Genomic DNA, 5,171 nt, shown 5'->3' with positions numbered 1-5,171 from the left:
CGTCTGGGTCTCTCCCCTCATCCATCGTATAGCAGTGGGTTGTCGTCTTTGACAAGACTTCCTTCACGGCGTTCGCAAACTGCGGCGGCCATTCGGCCGCGTCGGCGGTACATTTGCGAGACGAGACACTCACCCGGCGTGCGATTATATTTCGTCGCCGCGGCCTATGCGATCGCATCACTCTGGAGTTCCGCGCTAGCAGAATCATCCTGTCGAGTGACGGCGGACGGCGTTTCAGCCTCCGTCGCTCCGTTTACCGCGCCGACGGCGTGCGTTTTCGGTGTGCACGTTTTACGATGGGAAATTGAGAAACGCGGAGCACGATCTCGTGCTCTGTGCGTATGTATGCATACAATCCGTTGTATCTCGTGCGTCGGCACGTTAAAAATCGAAAGAGAGAGCCAGCGTCGCCCGCCGGGTGACTCCGGTGCGCGTTCGCGTGTGACGTGTGGATCGCGGGTGTCGGCGCGCCCAGTGCGCGCGCGCCCGCGGCCTCGCAGAGCAGCTCCCTGGTTGATCCTGCCAGTAATCATATGCTTGTCTCAAAGACTAAGCCATGCAAGTCTCAGTATGAGCCTAATTAAGGTGAAACCGCGAATGGCTCAATATATCAGTTTTGGTTCCTTAGATCGTACACAGTTACTTGGATAACTGTGGCAATTCTAGAGCTAATACATGCAAACGTAATTCTGAACGGGAACGTGAGGAATGCTTTTATTAGATCAAAAACCAATCGGCGGTCGGCGCTCGCGTCGTCCGTCGCTCTTCGAGATGACTCTAGATAACTTTGAGCTGATCGCACGGTCTAGCACCGGCGACGCATCTTTCAAATGTCTGCCTTATCAACTGTCGATGGTAGTTTATGCGACTACCATGGTTGTCACGGGTAACGGGGAATCAGGGTTCGATTCCGGAGAGGGAGCCTGAGAAACGGCTACCACATCCACGGAAGGCAGCAGGCGCGCAAATTACCCACTCCCGGCACGGGGAGGTAGTGACGAAAAATAACGATACGGGACTCGTCCGAGGCCTCGTGATCGGAATGATTACACTTTAAATCCTTTAACGAGGATCCATTGGAGGGCAAGTCTGGTGCCAGCAGCCGCGGTAATTCCAGCTCCAATAGCATATACTAAAGTTGTTGCGGTTAAAAAGCTCGTAGTTGAAATTGTGTCCTGCGGTGTCGGTCTACCGACTGCGGTACGACAGGCACGTCTGCGGGGCTTCTCGCCGGTGCGTCCTTCGCCATCCGGCGTCGGTCGGCCGCAAGGTCGGCCGTTCGCCGAGGCGGGCCGTCGCGGCTGTTTACTTTGAACAAATTAGAGTGCTCAAAGCGGGCTAAGTTTTGCCTGAATATTGTACGCATGGAATAATAGAATAGGACCTCGGTTCTGTTTTGTTGGCTTTCTGATACCAGAGGTAATGATTAATAGGGACAACTGGGGGCATTCGTATTGCGACGTTAGAGGTGAAATTCTTGGATCGTCGCAAGACGGACTAAAGCGAAAGCATTTGCCAAAGGTGTTTTCATTAATCAAGAACGAAAGTTAGAGGTTCGAAGGCGATTAGATACCGCTGTAGTTCTAACCATAAATGATGCCAGCCAGCGATCCGCCGAAGTTTCATTATTTTAACCCGGTGGGCAGCTCCCGGGAAACCAAAGCTTTCGGGCTCCGGGGGGAGTATGGTTGCAAAGCTGAAACTTAAAGGAATTGACGGAAGGGCACCACCAGGAGTGGAGCCTGCGGCTTAATTCGACTCAACACGGGAAAACTCACCAGGCCCGGACACTGGAAGGATTGACGGATTAACAGCTCTTTCTCGATTCGGTGGGTGGTGGTGCATGGCCGCTCTTAGTTGGTGGAGCGATTTGTCAGGTTAATTCCGGTAACGAACGTAACTCTAGCCTATTAAATAGACGTACAACCGGTATCACGAGGGTCCGCGCGCGTCCGTGTCCTTTGGCGTTCTGCGTCGGAGGCGCGGGCGCGTCGCGGTCTTCACTACCGGCGTACAATGAAAATCTTCTTAGAGGGACCGGCGGTATATATAGCCGCACGAGATTGAGCAATAGCAGGTCTGTGATGCCCTTAGATGTCCTGGGCCGCACGCGCGCTACACTGAAGGGATCAGCGTGTCCTCCTTGGCTTAACGGCCCGGGTAACCCGATGAAACCCCTTCGTGATAGGGATTGGGGTTTGCAATTCTCCCCCATGAACGAGGAATTCCTAGTAAAAGCGAGTCACCAGCTCGCGTTGATTGCGTCCCTGCCCTTTGTACACACCGCCCGTCGCTACTACCGATGGATGATTTGGTGAGGTCTTCGGACTGGCGCGCGGAAGCTCCTCGTGGGCCTCTGACGCGCCGGAAAGTTTGACCGAATTTGATCATTTAGAGGAAGTAAAAGTCGTAACAAGGTTTCCGTAGGTGAACCTGCGGAAGGATCATTTCCTGTGCGAAACGAACATGTGCGCGTGTACGCGTAACGTGTAATTTTTTTTTTTTATATAAATTTATTTTGCACATCTCGCATGTGCATTATGAAATATATAATATGCCGAAAACGAAACAATATAACAACAACAATATGTAATCACTAGATTACCCTGAACGGCGGATCACTCGGCTCGTGGGTCGATGAAGAACGCAGCTAAATGCGCGTCAGAGTGTGAACTGCAGGACACATGAGCATCGACATTTCGAACGCACATTGCGGTCCGAGCAAGACGTAGTTTGTCGACGGACCACTCCTGTTTGAGGGTCGCGTACACCAGAAACACCAGACTGCGAACGGTCATATAACACACACACACACTTGTGTGTGTGTGTGTGTGGCTGTTCGCGAGCAGTTGCCGGCGTCGCCAGGTCGGCGGGGGGGGGGGATAGGTCGCGTGCACACGCACGCCTCCGCCACCCACCCGTCCTTCCGGGCGTCCGGTCAAATATTTATCGACGCCTGTTGTCGGGCGCGCCCTGTGCGAATGTAGCGCCTCAGTGCGCTCGCATCGGGCGCTCGCTTCGCGCGCACGCACTGGAACGTGGCGTGAGCGCGGTGACTTGCAAAAGCCGCTGCGCACACACGCACACAACCCGTAAAAGGCGTCGCCGCGCGTGAGTCTGAGCGCTCGCATGCGTCATTTTGCACGCAAACTGTTTGTCGACCTCAAATCAGGAGAGATCACCCGCCGAACTTAAGCATATCAGTAAGCGGAGGAAAAGAAACTAACGAGGATTCCCCGAGTAGCGGCGAGCGAAACGGGAAGAGCCCAGCGCTGAATCCTGCGGCCCCGGCGGGCCGCCGGGAAATGTAGCGTTCGGGAGGAGAATTATACATACACGCGCGGTCATTAGTCACGGCTGCCAGTCCAAGTTCATCTTGAACGGGGCCGTTTACCCGTAGAGGGTGCCAGGCCCGTGGTGACGGTAGCCGGCCGCGACGGTCTCTCTCCCCAGAGTCGGGTTGCTTGAGAGTGCAGCCCTAAGCGGGTGGTAGACTCCATCTAAGGCTAAATACTACCACGAGACCGATAGCGAACAAGTACCGTGAGGGAAAGTTGAAAAGAACTTTGAAGAGAGAGTTCAAGAGTACGTGAAACCGTTCAGGGGTAAACCTGTGGAACTCAAACGAGCGAACGGGGAGATTCATCGCTCTTCCGCCGGGGTCCGCGTCTCGCCGCTCACCCTCTGCCGACGCGCCTTCGCGGGTGCGCCGGCAGGGGGGGGCGCGGGTTCGCCGACGGGCCCCCGGAGTGCGTGCACTTCTCCCTCAGTATAACACCGCGACCCGTCGCGCTGCGGTCGAATGCGCCGTGCGGTTGTCCCGTCCCTCGACGAGGGGCGGAGCCGCGGCGTCCACGGCCGCCGCACGCGACGGTAGAGAACGAGGTTCGCGTCCGCCCGGCTTCGGCCGGTCGTCCGTCGCGCCGCAGCGGCGACCTTCGTGCGGCCCCCGGCGCCTCGTGCGCCGCGGGTGTCGCGCGTCGGCCGTCGTGGTTAGCGGCGCGCTCTCGGACGGGACGCGTCCCGGTCGGCGGTGGGTTTGTTTTGGGCACTCACAGGACCCGTCTTGAAACACGGACCAAGGAGTCTAGCATGTGCGCGAGTCATTGGGATTTTTTTACACTAAACCCAGAGGCGCAATGAAAGTGAAAGGCGCGGCCTCGGTCGCGCCGGAGGGAAGATGCGCGGACCGTTTCCGCGGTCCCGCCGCATTCCCGAGGCGTTTCGAAAAAGCCACCGTTGTTATTATCGAGACGCACTGAGAGCGTACACGCTGGGACCCGAAAGATGGTGAACTATGCCTGGTCAGGTCGAAGTCAGGGGAAACCCTGATGGAGGACCGAAGCGATTCTGACGTGCAAATCGATCGTCGGAACTGGGTATAGGGGCGAAAGACTAATCGAACTATCTAATAGCTGGTTCCATCCGAAGTTTCCCTCAGGATAGCTGGCGCTCGAGAAATATGTTCGCGCCCCTCGCGGGCGCGCTACATTCACACAGTCTCATCCGGTAAAGCGAATGATTAGAGGCATTGGGGCCGAAACGGCCTCAACCTATTCTCAAACTTTAAATGGGTGAGATCTCCGTCTTGCTCGAAGATGAAGTCGGAGCTCGGATGGGAGTGCCAAGTGGGCCAATTTTGGTAAGCAGAACTGGCGCTGTGGGATGAACCAAACGTCGAGTTAAGGCGCCCAATGAACGCTCATCGGAAACCATAAAAGGCGTTGGTCGCTCAGGACAGCAGGACGGTGGCCATGGAAGTCGGAATCCGCTAAGGAGTGTGTAACAACTCACCTGCCGAAGCAACCAGCCCTGAAAATGGATGGCGCTGTAGCGTTCAGCCTATACTCGACCGTCGCAGGCAGGCGGGGCGCACCCGCCTCACGGCGGGGGCGTCTTGAAGCCGCGACGAGTAGGATGGCCGCGGCGGTGTGCGCAGAAGGGTCTGGGCGTGAGCCCGCCTGGAGCCTCCGTCGGCGCAGATCTTGGTGGTAGTAGCAAATACTCAAGCGAGGTCCTTGAGGGCTGATGTGGAGAAGGGTTTCGCGTTAACAGCCGTTGCACGCGAGTTAGTCGATCCTAAGCCCTAGGAGAAATCCGATGTTGATGATGGTGTAAAGTTCTATATATATTGTATATAAAATAACACCCGTCGGGCGAAAGGGAATCCG

The 5,171-nt window shown here is 56.1% G+C and overlaps 3 non-coding genes across 3 annotated transcripts in view; all 3 read left to right on the top strand.

Moving 5' to 3' along the window:
- The first annotated feature begins 506 nt into the window (after positions 1–506).
- Positions 507–2,450, top strand: LOC147065810 (small subunit ribosomal RNA). Its single transcript, XR_015071697.1, has one exon. It is a non-coding gene; the product is annotated as a small subunit ribosomal RNA (ribosomal RNA).
- A 152-nt stretch (positions 2,451–2,602) lies between these two features.
- Positions 2,603–2,764, top strand: LOC147065809 (5.8S ribosomal RNA). Its single transcript, XR_015071695.1, has one exon. It is a non-coding gene; the product is annotated as a 5.8S ribosomal RNA (ribosomal RNA).
- A 394-nt stretch (positions 2,765–3,158) lies between these two features.
- Positions 3,159–5,171, top strand: part of LOC147065808 (large subunit ribosomal RNA) — a 4,110-nt gene continuing 2,097 nt past the window's right edge. Inside the window, exon 1 of the ribosomal RNA XR_015071698.1 lies at positions 3,159–5,171. This exon is cut by the window's right edge and continues 2,097 nt beyond it. This is a non-coding gene — a ribosomal RNA (large subunit ribosomal RNA).

This window comes from Rhyacophila brunnea, unplaced genomic scaffold (genome assembly GCF_057557595.1).
Source record: "Rhyacophila brunnea isolate RB1 unplaced genomic scaffold, BYU_Rbru_1.0 scaffold_547, whole genome shotgun sequence".
NCBI lineage: Eukaryota > Metazoa > Arthropoda > Insecta > Trichoptera > Rhyacophilidae > Rhyacophila > Rhyacophila brunnea.
Note: the sequence above shows the minus strand (reverse complement) of the source record. Positions and strands in the feature narration are given on the sequence as shown.